The sequence below is a fragment of the Periplaneta americana genome, chromosome 4 (assembly GCF_040183065.1).
Source record: "Periplaneta americana isolate PAMFEO1 chromosome 4, P.americana_PAMFEO1_priV1, whole genome shotgun sequence".
Taxonomy (NCBI): domain Eukaryota; kingdom Metazoa; phylum Arthropoda; class Insecta; order Blattodea; family Blattidae; genus Periplaneta; species Periplaneta americana.
This window is the reverse complement of record NC_091120.1, coordinates 197182110-197201350: the sequence shown is the minus strand read 5'-3', so window position 1 is coordinate 197201350 and position 19241 is coordinate 197182110. Positions and strand designations below refer to the sequence as shown.

The window sequence follows — 19241 nt, the reverse complement described above, 5'->3', positions numbered from 1 at the left end:
TTTTCCTTTGTTTATTGCTATTTTCTTCCTTTATTACCATTTTCTTTCTTTAGTTATTTTATCTGTCCCTCACTCCCGTTTTACTTCTTTTCTTCATAAACATTTTCTTTCTTTCATTCACATTTTTCTTTGTTTAATCCCAGATTTTTTCTATATCATACTTTTTTTCTTTCCTGTTTTTCTTATTTTGTTTCCTTTGCTTTCTTCTTAACTTTTCTTGATCTTTGTCTATTAGTGCTTAGCCCTACATATTTTATTTTACTTTCTTCCATCATTTTTTTCATTTCTTCATTCCTTTCTCTATGTTCAGTTGCATTTTTTGTCGTTTGTTTCTTCCTCATTCATTAGTTTTGTTCTTTTGCCCATGCTTCCGTTGTTTAGTTTTTTTTTTTTTTTTAGTTTTCTCGTTTTTTCTCTTTATTTTCCGTTTTCTGTTTCTATTTTTTACCTCCGTTTTACTACTTCGTGAATTCCATTCCTTTCATTGTTCGTTCAACAACTCTTTCAGGATTAGATCAAATGTTGCGAATTAGTGATCGGAGATAGATTGGGAAGACACTCTTTATAGCACGCATTATTCTGACAGCTCGTCAGATACTACACTAGGTCCGTAGTTGTTAGTAGGAGCACCGTTCTTGTGGTGGCAGTGATACGGCAGTGATCTTCAGGAGGCGTAGCAATTACGACAAATAGTGTACTTTCGTCATCACACAGGTCTGTGTGTAGCATAGCATTATGTGTATCTCAATTTATACACACGACGAACCATATCTGTATTCCGCGAACAGTTAGGAACACCGGAATACACGTCAGATTGCGAATCTGATGAACATTTGAAACGCATCTAATACAGAAATCACAGTCGCTTGTTATCCTAACGGGGTACTCAATATTCACTCAGGAAGTGATTTTCTCTCAGTTTTGAAAGAGGATATGTTTCAGGTAAACGTTGCAGAAATTCTTACCTTCACGCTATGTTATCCAGTATTTTACTACCGTTCCTTCGTTTCTTGATATCGAACCTAAAACTGTTTCTTTAGGGCAGGTAATTAATTATAATTGAAATAAATAATTTAACAATTTTTGTCTTCAAATTTTAATTGTATATTGCTATTATTACTTGTTTATTGTAACGCTTTATTTAAAGCATAGAATACGTGACGATATTGCATATCATTCCATAGACAGCCACTCTGTTGTATCTTAATGTAATAGTTTGGATATGAGGAAGAATGGGTGAAGAGATATTCGCAAAGATGGGAGAAATACAATATTCCATATTTCCGATTTCCACAATGAGCTAAATATTGTCTTTCGTCGTCCGTTTTTCTCCGCTGTCTTCCTCCATTTCTTTCCCTTTTACCACTTTCTCTTCTGTTTTCTTCCAATTTTCTTCATTTTCCCTTTTCCTAACATTTATACTCTCCAGTATTATACAAGCTACTTTCCTATTTTTCTCTTTTTTATTAGAATTTTTTTCCCTTTGCAATTTTCGTCCTTTTTGCAATTTACATTTCATTCCTTTGCCCTTTTATGTCTCCCTTTCTTTTTCCTCTCTCTCTCTCCCCCCCCCCTCTCTCTCTCTCTAAAGTTTCTTTCCTCCCTTTCCAGTTCTTTTTTTCTCTCTCTCTTAGTTCCTTTCTCCTCCCTCTCCAGAGTCCTTTTTCCTCCTTTTCCAGTTCCGTTTCTCCTCCCTTTCCACTTTCCTTCATCCTCCACCTCCAGTTCTTTTTTTTCCTCCTTCGGTTTACTTTTTCCTCCCTCTCCAGTTTCTTTTTTTCTCCTTTTTCAGATTTCTTTTTCCTCCCTCTCCAGTTTTCTTTTTTCTCCTTTTTCAGTTTCCTTTTTCCCCTATCTCCATTTTCCTTTTTTCTCCTTTTCCAGTTTCCTTTTTCCTCCATCTCCAGTTTCCTTTTTTGTCCTTTTTCAGTTTTGTTTTTCCTCCCTCTCCAGTTTCTTTTTTCTCCTTTTTTCAGTTTCCTTTTTCCTCTATCTCCAGTTTCCTTTTTTCTCCTTTTCCAGTTTCCTTTTTCCTCCATCTCCAGTTTCCTTTTTTCTCCTTTTTCAGTTTTCTTTTTCCTCCCTCTCCAGTTTCCTTTTTTCTCCTTTTTCAGTTTTGATTTTCCTCCCTCTCCAGTTTCCTTTTTTCTCCTTTTTCAGTTTTCTTTTTCCTCCCTCTCCAGTTTCCTTTTTTCTCCTTTTTCAGTTTTCTTTTTCCTCCCTCTCCAGTTTCCTTTTTTCTCCTTTTTCAGTTTTGTTTTTCCTCCCTCTCCAGTTTCTTTTTTTCTCCTTTTTCAGTTTTGTTTTTCCTCCCTCTCCAGTTTCCTTTTTTCTCCTTTTTCAGTTTTCTTTTTCCTCCCTCTCCAGTTTCCTTTTTTCTCCTTTTTCGGTTTTGTTTTTCCTCCCTCTCCAGTTTCCTTTTTTCTCCTTTTTCAGTTTTCTTTTTCCTCCCTCTCCAGTTTCCTTTTTTCTCCTTTTTCAGTTTTGTTTTTCCTCCCTCTCCAGTTTCTTTTTTCTCCTTTTTCAGTTTCCTTTTTCCTCTATCTCCAGTTTCCTTTTTTCTCCTTTTTCAGTTTCCTTTTTCCTCCATCTCCAGTTTCCTTTTTTCTCCTTTTTCAGTTTTGTTTTTCCTCCCTCTCCAGTTTCCTTTTTTCTCCTTTTTCAGTTTTCTTTTTCCTCCCTCTCCAGTTTCCTTTTTTCTCCTTTTCCAGTTTCCCTTTTCCTCCATCTCCAGTTTCCTTTCCCTCCTTTTCCAGTTTCCTTTTTCCTCCCTCTCCAGTTTCCTTTTTTCTCCTTTTTCAGTTTTGTTTTTCCTCCCGCTCCAGTTTCCTTTTTTCTCCTTTTTCAGTTTTCTTTTTCCTCCCTCTCCAGTTTCCTTTTTTCTCCTTTTTCAGTTTTCTTTTTCCTCCATCTCCAGTTTCCTTTCCCTCTTTTTCCAGTTTCCTTTTTCCTCCCTCTCCAGTTTCCTTTTTTCTCCTTTTTCTGTTTTGTTTTTCCTCCCGCTCCAGTTTCCTTTTTTCTCCTTTTTCAGTTTTCTTTTTCCTCCCTCTCCAGTTTCCTTTTTTGTCCTTTTTCAGTTTTCTTTTTCCTCCCTCTCCAGTTTCCTTTTTCCTCCTTTTCCAGTTTCCTTTTTCCTCCCTCTCCATTTTCCTTTTTTCTCCTTTTTCAGTTTTGTTTTTCCTCCCGCTCCAGTTTCCTTTTTTCTCCTTTTTCAGTTTTCTTTTTCCTCCCTCTCCAGTTTCCTTTTTCTCCTTTTTCAGTTTTCTTTTCCTCCCTCTCCAGTTTCCTTTTTTCTCCTTTTTCAGTTTTCTTTTTCCTCCATCTCCAGTTTCCTTTCCCTCCTTTTCCAGTTTCCTTTTTCCTCCCTCTCCAGTTTCCTTTTTTCTCCTTTTTCAGTTTTGTTTTTCCTCCCTCTCCAGTTTTCTTTTTTCTCCTTTTTCAGTTTCCTTTTTCCTCCCTCTTCAGTTTTTGTTATTTCCTCCCTCTCCAACTTCATCCTTTTCTCTCGTTGAACTTTCCTCTGTTTTCCTCTCGCGCTGGTCCTTTTTTCTCTCTATATGGTTTCCTTTTTGTTCTGTTTCTCCATTTCCCTACTTCCTGTTCAACTTCTATTTAACTTCATTTACCTTTGCTCTCTTTTTCTCTCCTCCAATTTTCTATTTCTACTTTACTGAGTGCAACGTTGGATATTTCATAATTAACTGTACTATAAGATAATTTATAATTATTAACTTCGCATTAAATTATTGCCTGTTGATTAAACAGTCTCATTTGTTGAGTCCTCTACAGTTCCATTGCTAGAAGCACGTCTCCAAAAAATAAGCCGAAGTCTAGTAATGCGAAGTTGCTGAATCGCTTGGTTGGTGAAAATACTTGTACAAAAAAAATAGCGTTGTCAGGTATGGGATTCGAACCCATGCTCCCTTGGGGAACCAGATCTTAAGTCCAGCGCCTTAAACCGCTCGGCCAACCTGACATGTGAGCTCTGGCTTCCTAGTTGCACTTATATTGTGCAACTCGAGTGATAGCCGTGACGTACTCGACAGGGGAGTTGTGCGGTACACTCTAACTAACCGCACATCGAAGTCACGAGGCGTGTGCTTATTGTGGAAGATGACACGGAATATCTAGGCCTACAGAACGTAAACGTTGGGTCTTTTCAAGTGAAGTAATTCCTTCATTCATTCATTCTATTCCATAGATCTTACATGAGCAATGAAGCTTTAAGATGTGGAACAAGTCAGAATTTTACAGTATTACAATTACAGTTCTTACAAATTTTTATAGTTTTACAATTTAGTAATTTTCTACAATTTTTACAATTTCGTGCAATTTTTTTTACAATATTTTGGCGAGATGTAGTGAGATGAGGTGAGGTCCGAGGATTCGCCAAAATCTTACCCGGCATTTGCCTTTTGGTTGGGGAAAACCTCGGAAAAACCCAACCAGGTAATCAAATCAAAGGAGTTGATGCCAAGGACTCGACACAGACCATCCGGCTTCAGTCCCACGGCTGTGGAAAACCTCGGAAGAAACCAAAGACCAAAGGGGGATCCAACCCAAGCCCGAACGCAGCTCCGGATCAGCAACCCAGCGAGTCTGCCGACTGAGCTACATCGATTGCTCTACTAAAAGTATACAATACATAGCCAATCAGATTATTAAATTTACAAACGCAAACGATCATTCATCAGTTGAGCTATATGTATAATACAAAACAAATAAGTTAATTGAATTTAAGGCATAAACAATTCAACCAGTTGTGATATACAAGAATTGATAATACATATCATGCAAACTACTTCAAATTACAAACACAAACAATTTATCAATAGAGCTATACAGATTACTATTCATTTTAAAGCATATACAATTCATCGGCCAAAACTATACAAATATAATGTTGGATTTCCACCTTTCTCACCTTATTTCTAACGTAGAACAGAAGTCTTTCCGTGCACCGAGTAGGGGGCCCATTCCGGGGTCCGTGGTAAAAACAAAAATGACAGAATTTCAAACACTTACCGAACATTAAAAGCTACAGACAAATGCTAATGTTATTTTATTAGTAACTAGGCCTTGAACCAATGTATTTGTATCACCACGTCCAATGACACCACGAGTGTTTACAAGCAAAACACAATAAGTAAAAGTAATTAATAATAAGTAATTTTGAGCGAATTTCAGTTTGGATTTCGTACATCTAAAGGGACGAATGATGCTATTCTAGCTGTTACATGAAATATTATCAGAATATTAGATATGGGAAATAAATGTTTAGCAATATTTCTTGATTTGAAAAAAGCGTTTGATACAGTTAGTCACGATATCCTTCTTTCAAAATAAGAAAACATTGGTATTAGAGGAGTTGTACTCAAACTTTTTCGTTCATGTTTAGAAAATAGGTATCAAAAAGTCAAAATTGACAATTATAATAGCAATAAAAATTGATCGATTTTGGAATTCCACAAGGTACAGTATTAGGACCAATCTTATTTATTGTATATATTAATATGAAAATTGATCTAAAGAAATGTTATGGTAATATATGATTATGTCTCGTGACGAGAATATTGTGCGAAATAGATATATAAAATTCGGAAATTTATCTTTTGAAGAGGTGGTGAAGTTCAAATATCTGGGAGCAACAGTACAAATATAAATGATACTCTGGAGGAAATTAAACACAGAATAAATATGGGAAATGCCTGTTATTATTCGGTTGAGAAACTTTTATCATCCAGTCTGCAGTCGAAAAATGTGAAATTTAGAATTTATAAAACAGTTATATTACCGGTTGTTCTGTATGGTTGTGAAACTTGGACTCTCACTTCGAGATAGGAACAGAGATTAAGGATGTTTGAGAATAAGTTGCTTAGGAAAATATCTGGGGCTAAGAGGGATGAAGTTACAGGAGAATGGAGAAAGTTACACAACACAGAACTGCACGCATTGTATTCTTCACGTGACATAATTAGGAACATTAAATCCAGACGTTTGAGATGTGCAGGGCATGTAGCACGTATGGGCGAATCCAGAAATGCATATAGAGTGTTAGTTGGGAGGCCGGAGGGAAAAAGACCTTTAGGGAGGCCGAGACGTAGATGGGAAGATAATATAAAAATGAATTTGAGGGAAGTGGGATATGATGATAGAGAATGGATTAATCTTGCTCAGGATTGAGACCAATGGCGTGCTTATGTGAGGACGTCAATGAACCTCCGGGTTCCTTAAAAGCCAGTAAGTAAGTAATATATTTACTTTTGCAGATGGTACTGTACTAACAGTTAATGGGGAAAATTGGGGTAACACTTATTTAAATGCTAGCAATAGAATTAACGTAATGAAAAATTGACTTAACTCTAAACTTCTGTCCTTAAATACTAATAAAACTACCTATATTACAATGTGAAAGTAGATAGTGTAATATTCGTGACACTTGTTTTTTTATCGTTCCTCGCTCAGTGATGTGCAGTATTTACAGCATTCGCCATCCATATGTTTTCCCAGAGTTCAGGCAACGTCTCAGTGCGCATGCGTTTTGTTGTGAGTTACAAGGAAGGCATTCTCGTTGTGGCGGTCCAGTACTTTACGTTTATTACCTCTCCGCAGTTGCGGTGTGTATAACACAAGAACAAGCCGCGAAATGCGGACTACGGCTTTGTTAACTCACCTGGAGGAAAAACGAGACTTGTGGGTTGCGTAACTTGTGTGATACGTAGAGAAACTTTTGAGAATTATTGCCCTATAATTCACAAACCTGCCTCGAATAAGGAGAAGAAAAAAAACTTCATTCTTCCTGCACCTTCAAATAAATTATATTTGTTTTTAGTGAGGTCCGCGTATATGAGAACAAAACCAATCCGCGGAAAGTCTAAAAATTCCACATTCAGTATTCCCAACCTAACACACACAACAATTTCCCTCTTCTTACCGCTTAAGTGACATATTGATTTTACTGCTTTAGGCTTTTAACATATTATTTTTAGAGACGTTCAATATAGTAATAATTATAAATTGGAAACTTACCACTGCAATTTCACCTAAATTGCACTGTTAATTATTGTTTTTAAATATTTGCAAAAATTAAGTAAACTCTACAACTCCACTAAAGTTACTGCATTCGTGATGCAAGTAACATTAAGGAAGCCGTGAAAAAATCAGCAAGATTCCATAGACTGGGGGGGGGGGGAAGACAGACGTATATCACGGCCTGCTGGAGTATGGTAAAGACAGAAAACATTTCAAAGCAACAATGTTGAAGATCATTATTGATCAGAATTTAAAATGGCCTCATCACATTACTTATCTTTGTAAGAGGCTTCGTAAACAATTTATAAATTCGTTAATCTTCGATGCTACTTACCTATTAGAGTTCTACGAAATGTTTATTTGGCCATTATTCAGTCTATCATTCAATATGGTATAATTGTTTGGGGTGGAAGTACAAAAATTAATCTTAGTCCGTTAAATTTACTACAAAAACGAATAATTAAAATTTGTTTGAAGAAACGTTTCGATTATCCAACTAAATTAATTTATTCTGAATTTAATGTATTTAATATTGAACAAATTTATGAGTATACGCTGTAAAATTTTATCATAAAAATCGTAATAAGTTTGTATTACAGACACACAATTATGACACAAGACGAAATATTAATTCAACATTAGTAGAACCTAAATGTCTCACATCTGCTGGTCTAAAGCATAGCATAAATTTTGGCCCTCGGTTGTACAATGTTTTAACTAAATTACACCCAGAACTTCTAACATGTAACCCACTAACATATAACAAGAAAATTAGAAACGTGTTAATATCTTCAATTTGATTAAATAAATTTATAGCCTATGTGTATGAATTAATCAACCTATATTATATTTGTATTCTATAATTTTGAAATATATATTAGTCCTATTTTTCACGTGCGATATTATTCTTCTCTAGTGTTAATATTATGTTATATAATTCCATTGCCGCTGTAATTATATTTTAGTTCCTATTTTATTTTACTTATTTATTTTTATATTATTTTTTATTTTAATATTATATCTGAACTGCGACCAAACACGAGCGCTGCTCATTCGGTCTCAAATTTTGTTAATACTACTATATCTTCTTTTTATATTGCTTGTATTATTTTATTTCTATTTCTCTTGTTTGTTTTGTAATTATATTCTTTATTCTGTATATTTCTCTAAAAAAAATAAAGATAGATATTTTTGTTTTGCAAATTTGCCGTCATTGAACAGAAACCAAGATGGAGATTTCATTGCAACTAATTAGAAATTCCTCTTTGAGGTATGTAATAAACGATCTTCGCACAAAATAATGTACGATACACGAGCGATATGTTTTCTTTCAATTCTCGGAAGTTAAAAAAGCTCAACTACGTTTCGCTTTTTCAAACTTTTCCTCGTAAATGGAAACTTCAGCATACCGCTCTTGTAACGCATATTTCTATTGTGCAATATGTTTTCAAAGTCAGTGTATTGAACGTCTTTTGACGTTGTTTTGACGTTAACGTCTCTGCTTAAGGTGCAAATGAGAAAAATTGTAACATTTTGACACAAAACGTTTTCTGACATCACTCACGTTACCGTGGAAACGGGTGTAATTGGTTTTCCACGGGGAATATTTAAAGAATTCATATCAAATGGCGCATTTAGGATGTAGGCTATTATGAACATTACAGGCATGGAAATAATTGAATATAAAGTTTTAATTAATTACAATCCTGTTTTAGATAAGCATAAAACACCAATCATAATGCAATGCTTTCTTAAATTGACTGAGCATATTAGGAATTAAATTAATGGCTTTCGCATAATAAGAAAACTGCTTTGAGACCTTTACAAATTATTGAAAATAGAGCTTTAAGAAATTTATTGGGTTTTCATTATTTGACTCCAGTTAAATATCTATATCAATTTTCTTTCGTTCTACCAGTTGAATCAATTATCAATTTAGGTGCTGCTATTTTCATGTACAAAGTTATTAACAATTTAATACATAGTAATATTATATTTCAGTTTAATAAAGATATACATACTTATTTAACAAGACAAAAAGACAATATATATTTTTCTCAGCATAGCTCCGTAATGAAAGGACTTAACCATTTTTTAACAACAACTTTTAACAAACTTCCTTTAGAACATAGACTTTTACCAAATTGCCGGTATTTTAAAAATTGTTTAAAAACGTTTTTGGGAAGATTATTTATTTTAATTCTCAGGTGATTTATTTCTTTCATGATTTCAAACTTTTTCTTCTTTCTGCCCGAAACTTTATGTTATCTTACTATTTGTTCTTATTTTGCTTTCTTTCTTTAATAAATTCTTGTGTTATTGTATGTTTTCCACAGACTGTAGTTTCATGACGTTTTCAATTACATTGTACAACATATGTATGTGTTCTTGTATAGCCCCTACATTTGAGTTATACCCTTTGGGGCATACTCAATAAATTAAAAAAAAAAAAAACAGACTCGAAAAAGAAGCAGAAACAAATAAAATTTCAAGCGGTTGTTCCTTGAGATATTTCAAACAAAAAAGTTCAATACAATTTTGCTCGTTTTAGCTTTCTTTTTCAGATAAAAATTGTTTTTATACGAAACATTTCATAGCGTATTTTAGGAAAATCATCGATTTAATTCCTAATATGCTCAGTCAATTTAAGAGAGCAGTGAATTATGATAATAAATGATTGAAAGAATTTTAGTTTTGTCCTTTAAATATGGAGAAATTTGATCCGAACAAATGTGTCATTTTATAATTCCTTTGTGGAACGAAAAGTTACATTTGTTCCTATCAAATGTCTACACATTTAAAACGGCAAACTGAAATTCTTCAATCATTTATTATCACAATTCACTTCTATCTTAAAGTGACTGAAGATATTATATTTTATTTAACGACGCTCGCAACTGCAGAGGTTATATCAGCGTCGCCGGATGTGCCGGAATTTTGTCCCGCAGGAGTTCTTTTACATGCCAGTAAATCTACTGACATGAGCCTGTCGCATTTAAGCACACTTAAATGCCATCGGCCTGGCCCGGGATCGAACCCGCAACCTTGGGCATAGAAGGCCAGCGCTATACCAACTCGCCAACCAGGATATTGTGAATTAAATCAATGGCTTTCCCAAAATATGCCAGGAAATATTTCATATAAAACAATTTTTATCTCGAAAAGGAAGCAAAAATGAGCAAAATTTTATTGAACCTTTTTGTTTGAAATACCTTAAAGAATAACCCCCTGAAATTAATTACATTAGTTGCCGTTCTACCTGTATATAAACTCGGTACAGTCAAAACTTTTAATTCCTGAAAACAAAACTTACAAGAAACTGTGTCTTTTAAATATTTTATGCTTGACCATGCCGAAATGTAGTAATTATACACCTGGTAGCAGCCCTTTAATGGACCACATTAAAGTACACCTATTCATTAAAGTTCAGGTGTTCCACCAATACGAAAATATCATTGTAGCAATATGAAAGCGCAAGTATCGATTATTCTCGGATATGCAATCGAAAGACAACTAGCGAAACGTCACGGAGGCTGGAAATCCAATACTGTCGCAGAAGGTTATGTTCTGTTACTATAATAATTAGCGTTAATTGTAAATAATATTCAAATAAATTCAATTTACGATGAAAGAGTAATGGAACAGAGAAAAATTCTCTCCGGCGCCGGGACTTGAACCCGGGTTTTCAGCTCTACATGCTGATGCTTTATCCACTAAGCCACACCGGATACCCACCCCTGCGCGGGACAGAATCGTCTCAGTTTTAAGTTCCAACTCTTGGGTTCCCTCTAGTGGCCGCCCTCTGCACTACGTCATAGATGTCTATGAACATAGGACTGAAGTCCACACATGTACTGAGGTGCACTCGTTATGAGTGACTAGTTGGCCGGGATCCGACGGAATAAGCGCCGTCTTAAATCACGAAGTGATTTACGCATATCATATATATATATATATATATATATATATATATATATATATATATACTTCAATTTGTCATCTCGTTTTTCAATGTCTAAATCAATTTCAAGGTTATATCAAGATTAATCTTTATTTTACTCTCTAGATTATATAAAGGTCAATGACATTTGTTTCTAGGAAAAAATCAATACTTTTGCTTCTGCGCACATCTCACAATTTACGAGATATTGCACAAGGCCAGTTCCGCTCCCCAGTCAGATGAGAATAACATGAATACTTATGAATAATTTCAAGTTAGAATAATATGGGCGAGCATAAAAAGTCGTATGAAACTTGACTATAATGATAATTAAGACGCTCGTATGAAAATTATTAAACTAGCTTGCGCTCGTTTCATAAACATACTCGCGTCTTAATTACTACCATTATAGGCTCGTTGCATAATGTACTATTATACGTCTAATTGCTTTCTTGTGAGGTCTAAATGTAACTTTGGCAATATTACTTGCCTTGCCTCAAAATTTGAAGAAGTTAATGTCTATGTGGATCAAGTAACTTGAGCAAAATACTTGTTAACTTGGCTCTCTACTTGCCACGTGTAAACCGGCCTTTAAGGAAAGAAGGAGTTATTTGTACAGGCTTTGTATCTTAAGTAGAATATGCAGATAAGATTGCAATGCACCAAAATACCTGGATGTAATCACACTGACTGCGGCGATGCGTAGGAGTGAGCAAGCATATCTGTATCATACCGGTATACAAATCTGACCTTCGCTACAGGCTTGTTTGTTTATTTATAAATCAATCCCCCGATCGCCGTGCAATCTGTACACTGCGGAGGCGGCGTGATAGCTGACGTATGGAATAGTCGCACCTGCCGGGTTCGCGTCCCGTCCGTCATGACCAAACCCCGGATTTTTATGTTTTAAAAAACCTGAAAATAGATTTTGTGCGAAGTCGTGCGTATTTGCTTGGTTTCCGCACAAAACCAATCCGCGGAAAGTCTAAAATTCCACATTCAGTATTCCCAACCTAACACACACAACAATTTCCCTCTTCTTACCGCGTAAGTGACATATTGATTTTACTGCTTTAGGCTTTTAACATATTATTTTTAGAGACGTTCAATATAGTAATAATTATAAATTGGAAACTTACCACTGCAATTTCACCTAAATTGCACTGTTAATTATTGTTTTTAAATATTTGCAAAAATTAAGTAAACTCTACAACTCTACTAAAGTTACTGCATTCGTGATGCAAATAACATTAAGGAAGCCATGAAATAATCAACAAGATTCCAGACTCATCATAGACTGGGGAAAAAAAAAGACAGACGTATATCACGGCCTGCTGGAATATAGTAAACACAGAAAACATTTTAAAGCAACAATGTTGAAGATAGATATTTTTGTTTTGCAAATTTGCCGTCATTGAACAGAAACCAAGATGGAGATTTCATTGCAACTAATTAGAAATTCCTCTTTCAGGTATGTAATAAACGATCTTCGCACAAAATAATATACGATACACGAGCGGTATGTTTTCTTTCAATTCTCGGAAATTAAAAAAGCTCAACTACGTTTCGCTTTTTCAAACTTTTCCTCGAACATGAAAACTTCAACATACCGCTCTTGTAACGCATGTTACTATTTCAACCCATGTTTTAGAATTTTTTAGGACTTTAAATCTTCTATTTAGGAATTTATAGGTTGTAACGGAAAAAATTAAAAACAAGGAGCATAGGCCTAATGTTGTGTTGTACATTACAAGTTACTGGTGAAAGCTGTTGTAAAGTATGGAGTTGTATCTTTCTGTTTCACGAAATTATTAAAGTGTGTTGTACAGTAATGGCAAAAAGAAACGGACCGACCCTTGTAGTTGATTTCAGAGCCTTGTTCACTCCAGAGCCACGATAGACTGGTAACTAAGACTTTCGTGGTTCGAATCCTGCCTGGGAAGGAAACTTTTTTTGTTTGTTTATTGAAATTTATTCCCAATACTTTTCGAATGCAGCGATATTTGACTACTTAACTTATTATTCCCAGAACATGAATTTTACCAGCTTATTTTCTAATGGCTTTCGAAATGGGCTACGTCAGCAGTCGAAACTACAACAATTTCAATAGATTACTCGCTATCTTGTGAATGCGGGCGTGGCATGCGCAGTGGCTCATTTCGGGGACTTCGATTATTCCGTCGGCCCGGTTTTTTTGCCACTACTTAAAGTGTGGAGTTGTATCTTTCTGTTTCACGAAAGAATTAAAGTGTGTTGTACATTACAAGTTACTGGTGAAAGTTGTTGTAAAGTATGGAGTTGTATCTTTCTGTTTCACGAAAGAATTAAAATGTTGTACATTACAAGTTCCTGGTGAACGTTGTTGTAAAATATGGAGTATATCTTTCTGTTTCACAAAAGAATTAGTGTGTTGTACATTATAAGTTACTGGTGAAAGTTGTTGTAAAGTATGGAGTTGTATCTTTCTGTTTCACGAAAGAATTAAAGTGTTGTACATTACAAGTTACTGGTGAAAGTTGTTGCAAAGTATGGAGTTGTATCTTTCTGTTTCACACAAAAGAATGAAAATATTGTACATTACAAGTTACTGGTGAAAGTTGTTGTAAAGTATGGAGTTGTATCTTTCTGTTTCACGAAAGAATTAAAGTGTTGTACATTACAAGTTACTGGTGAAAGTTGTTGCAAAGTATGGAGTTGTATCTTTCTGTTTCACAAAAGAATGAAAGTATTGTACATTACAAGTTACTGGTGAAAGTTGTTGTAAAGTATGGAATTGTATCTTTCTTTTCCACGAAAGAATTAAAATGTGTTGTACATCACAAGTTACTGGTGAAAGTTGTTGTAAAATATGGAGTTGTATATGTTTTACGAAAGAATTAAAGTGTGTTGTACATTATAAGTTACTGGTGAAAGTTGTAAAGTATGGAGTTGTATCTTTCTGTTTCACGAAAGAATTAAAGTGTGTTGTACATTACAAGTTACTGGTGAAAGTTGTTGTAAAATATGGAGTTGTATATGTTTTACGAAAGAATTAAAGTGTGTTGTACATTACAAGTTACTGGTGAAAGTTGTAAAGTATGGAGTTGTATCTTTCTGTTTCACGAAAGAATTAAAGTGTGTTGTACATTACAAGTTCCTGGTGAAAGTTGTTGTAAAATATGGAGTTTTATCTTTCTGTTTCACAAAAGAATTAAAGTGGCTTATACATTACAAGTTACTGGTGAAAGTTGTTGTAAAGTATGGAATTGTATCTTTCTGTTTCACGAAAGAATTTAAGTGTGTTGTACATTACAAGTTACCGGTGAAAGTTGTTGTGAAGTATGCAATTGTATCTTTCTTTTTCACGAAAGAATTAAAGTGTGTTGTACATCACAAGTTACTGGTGAAAGTTGTTGTAAAGTATTGGGTTGTATCTTTCTATTTCACGAAATTATTAAGTTATGTTGTAGTCTACATTACAAGTTACTGGTGATTATCTTTTAGTTTCACGAAAAGATTAAAGTGTATTTTACATTACAAGTCACTGGTGAAAGTTGTTGTAAAATATGGAGTAGAATGGTAGGAATGTTTTACTTTTATATTTTTTTTTCATTATCATTGGCATTTTCACCTGGTGAAACATTTTAGCCAAACTGTGCGTCTTTTCGATAGGACTCGTCCTTTATATTAGCTGAACAGAATGTTGACCATTATATTTCGTCTCTTATGCCACTCTTGTGTTTTGGGCGGGTCTGTGTGACCTCGGACTACTCTCGTTTAGCCGGCGACTGATTCTCCTTTTGAAGAAACAGCAGGAAGTGGCTCATATAATGCGATATATTGTGATGTGGGCCGCCGTGCTGGACATCCATCCAAGATGCTATCAATGCCGAGGCTTGTGTAAACAACGCTGGCCTGTACCTGCAAACACGTGATGTCTCTCCAGTGAAGAGAGATTTTCCTGTTGCTGAAAAGAAACTAATACAAAGCATGATGTTTCGAATATAGAATCCATATTCATCCTCGGGAGTTGATCGCGGGGGTGGGGAAGAAAGAGATGAAGGGAAGATAGAGGATGCACCACTTTGATGTGGCCAGTAATAGGCTACTGGCTAGTGAGCTCACTGACATTTTGTAAGGGATTCAGAAATTGGGTTTCTCCGTCATTTGGGATGTAGATGTTGGAAATACATTCGACATCAGCGTTATGAGAACAAATTATTCCTCCATTTGAAGATATTACAAGAATCTAGTCCAGCTTCGTCATGAGGTAGAAGAAAAAATTAATAGTTTGACGAAAATGAGGAAGGAATATGAGAATTAGAATGGAGGATGAGGGGATTAGGTAGAAGAATAACGAGTACTAGGGAAGAGTATGAGGATATTATAGAGCAGAATGAGGGGATTACGAAGGAGGATGGGAGTTAGGAAAGAGAATGGTGGTTAGGAAGAAGGATGAGGGGATTAGGAAGAAGGTTGAGAGAATTAAGGAGTATGAGGATTAGAAAGAAGGATGATGGGGATTAGGAAAGAGAATAAGGGAATTAGAAAAGAGGATGGGAGCGTTAAGAAGCAAGATGAGGGGATTAGGAAGGAGGATGGTAATTAGGAAGGAGAATAAGGGATTAGAAAAGAGGATGGGAGCGTTAAGAAGCATGATGAGGGGATTAGGAAGGAGGATGGTAATTAGGAAGGAGAACAAGGGATTAGAAAAGAGGATGGGAGCGTTAAGAAGCATGATGAGGGGATTAGGAAGGAGGATGGGAATTAGGAAGGAGGATGGGAATTAGGAAGGAGGATGGGAATTAGGAAGGAGAATAAGGGATTAGAAAAGAGGATGAGAGATTAGAAACAAGGATGAGGCGATTAGGAAGGAGGATGAGGGAATTAGGATGGAGGATGAGGGGAATTAGGAAGGATGATGGGAGATGAGGAAGAAGGATAAGGGGATTAGGAAGGATGATGAAGATTAGAAAAGAAGATGGGGATTAGGAAGGAGGATGAGAGGATTAGGAAATAGGATGAAGGAGTTAGGAAGGAGTATGACGGAATTAGGAAGGGGATGAGGAGATTAGGAATGAGGAATTAGGGGATTAGGAAGGAGGTTGAAGAGATGAGGATGAGATGATTAGGAAGGAGAATGAGAGGATTAGGGAGGAGGATGAGGAGGTGATTATGGAGGATGAAGGAATTAGGAAGGAGTATGAGGGGGATTAGGAAGGAGGATGGGAGATTAGGAAAGAGGATGGGAGATTAGGATGGAGGATCAGGGAATTAGGAAGGAGTATGAGGGGGATTAGGAAGGAATTGGGAGATTAGGAAAGAGGATGAGGAGATTAGGATGGAGGATGAGGGAATTAGGAAGGAGTATGAGGGGGATTAGGAAGGAGGATGGGAGATTAGGAAAGAGGATGAGGAGATTAGGATGGAGGATGAGGGAATTAGGAAGGAGTATGAGGGATTACAAAGGAGGATGAGGGAATCAGGAGGGAGAATAGGGATTAGGAGGGAGGATGAGAGGATTAGGAAGGGGATTAGGAAGGAGGTTGAGGATTAGGAAGGAGGATTGGATTATGGGGGAGAATGAAGGAGGATGACGAGAATAGGAAGGAGAATGAGAGGGATTAGGAAGGATCATGAGAGAATTAGGTAGGATGAGGGGATTAGGAGAGAGGATGAGGGAGATTCGGAGGAAGGATGAGAGAGATTCGGAGGAAGGATGAGGGGGATTAGGAGGAACAATGAGGGGATTAGGAAGGAGAATAGGGGTTTAGGAAGGAGGATGAAGGGATTAGAAAGGAAGATGAGGATTAAGGAGGAGGAATTCGGGGTTTAAGGGGGATGCTGTAGAGAAGGAGGACCGGAAAAAGATGTTGCGATGACATTGAGAAGGGTGAAGAATACGTACAAACCTTATTCAATAGTTCGATACATTCATACATAGTCTTACCGTAGGCCGTTTAGCTCTGAGTTTAGAGATATAAAGCTGCGATGCTGTAGTCCTTTGTAGGAATTAAACCCACGACCTTCGAGGTTCTTATCCTCGTCTTCTTTCTAAGAAATGTGCACTGGGAGGAGATGCCGTGAATTCTAGCCCATTGTGTGTAGGTTTTTAGATTGTTATTGCTGTAAAGAAAGGCATTTGGGGTGTAGTTTCTGATAGACAAGATTAGTTTCTTTGTCTGCCAATGCCAAGGTTGTTAACTTGTTTTAATGTTGAAAGAGATTCACAGAAATGTGAGTCTTGCGTTTCTTTTAAATAGGTATATAATTCCTGCGTTAAACTCTTGTTGAGTAGCTGTACAACTCACTTTTGTCATCTTAATTGTTCACCCTACAAGGTCTTCTATCCTTTTGTTCATGCTGAAATTATTGTAGGTACAGAATGTACTATACGGCCAGTATCTGTAACTCACTGTATTCCTTGCTGTTGAGGTCCTACACTCAATTTTAAGTATATTAATACTTTTATTTTGGGGGATTGTTTTCAAAGCAAAGTTTTTGTAAGCCAGAAAAAAGTAATCAGAATTATTATGAATCTGTAAATCTTCTTTGTATAGAAGCTGTTAAAAAATAATCAATATTTTGAGATGTAGTAGTATTAGACAAAAGAACAAAACGAAGTCTAATAAACCTGGATCCTAAAATTAATATCTTCCGAGATAAGAATAATTTTTCGTTAACATCAAAGAAGATGGTCAATGTGATTTCCATAAAAAAAAACAGTATTTTGAGAAGTGGTCTTAGGCCTATGGGTTCTAAAATTACATTTTGTACGAAATAAGGACTTCGAAATTGGTATTGTAAAATCAATGTGTCTTCTAATATGAGATCTTTGCGTGTTTCTTATTGGGTATACTGTTTACTGCAGAGATCAAATAACTGAACACCTTGTTACTCTTTTGTATTCTACATTTCCGATATGATACTTTATGTACGAGTACGTATAGCCGACAATTTTTTCTTACACCCTTTATCACGGACAGAACTCCTTTATATACGGCAAATCTACGAGCCTTCCTACTGTAGGCTATTTCTCTTTTGTAAAAAGGATTCTATCGCCCTTTAAAATGCTTCGCCTTCAGCTGGGTTTCAACCCGCGAACCACGGACCCATTGGTCAGCAGCATGCTAACCTCGAGACCACGGAGGGCGACAGAAGGAGATGACGTACCTTCGATTCCCGTCAGATGCATGCATCACTGCGGTTGGGTGTAACACCCACGTAGCAGGTGCTGTAGACATTCAGTTTCCTCTGTCAACCTCATTCCACCAGTGCCAGTACAGTTAACTTCTGTATAGTGGGTACTACAGGCCTAAGCCCTAATGCTATGTGTGGGAAATGAAGAAGAAAGAGATGAGCAAAATTATAAGAAAATAAGAACGAGATGGATGAAGTGGAGTAGAAGGAGATGATGAAGTGGGGAGGGGTAATGAAGATGGGGCGGAGGAGACGAAGAAAGACGGGACGCAGAAGTTGGGGGTACAAGCGAAAGCGGGTTGGCGGGAAGGAGGAGGAAATGGGAAGGAATAAGATGAAGAAGAACATAAAGAGGAAAGAGACAATAGAAAGAGGAAATGGATAAGGAGAGAACGTAAAAAAATGGAGATGGAAAGGAAGGAGATATTGAAAATGTATTAGAAGATAAAGGGGAGAGAATTGAGAGGTAGATGAAGCTCAAGATGAAAAGAATAATTTGATAAAGATGAAGATGAAGGAGATAATGATGTTTAGATGAAGATGGAGAGCTGGATAAAGATAAGGGAGCGAGTGGATAGCTGAAGATTGAGGAGAGGAAAAGAATGGAAAGAGATGTTAAGTGAGGTGGAGAGAAATGGGAGGAGACATAGTCGTTGAAGATAAATGAGAGAATGTAGAGATGCTGATGAAGATATAGTAAATAATGGAGAGTTAGATGTTGACGGAAAGGAGAGAGAGAATAGAAAGATACATGTTGATGGAAATTAAATATAAACTGGAGAGATAGATAAAGTTGAACACATTGAAGATATTGTTGTTGAGGGAGATGGAACTAATGAAGAGATAGATGAAAATAGAGTTGGAGAGAATAGAGAGTTGGATGTTGAGGAAGATAAAGGAGTTACATGGAAATGGAGTTGGAGAGACTGGAGAGAGAAATGTTGAGGAAAATGATTAAGAGAATGAAGAGATGACTGGAAGTGAAATTGGACAGAGAGAGAGAGAGAGAGAGATGTTGAGATACGTAAAGGAGTCCACACCTGTGGAGTAACGGTTAGCGCGCATCTGACCGCGAAACCAGGTGGCCCGG

The 19241-nt window shown here is 36.2% G+C and overlaps 1 long non-coding RNA gene and 1 other non-coding gene across 2 annotated transcripts in view; both read right to left on the bottom strand.

The window, feature by feature from the left end:
* Nucleotides 1–19241, bottom strand: part of LOC138698554 (uncharacterized) — a 207294-nt gene that overhangs the window by 123274 nt on the left and 64779 nt on the right. The gene's annotated exons all lie outside the window — the stretch shown is intronic.
* TRNAL-UAA (transfer RNA leucine (anticodon UAA)) lies at nt 3894–3976 on the bottom strand. The gene has a single exon. It is a non-coding gene; the product is annotated as a tRNA-Leu (tRNA).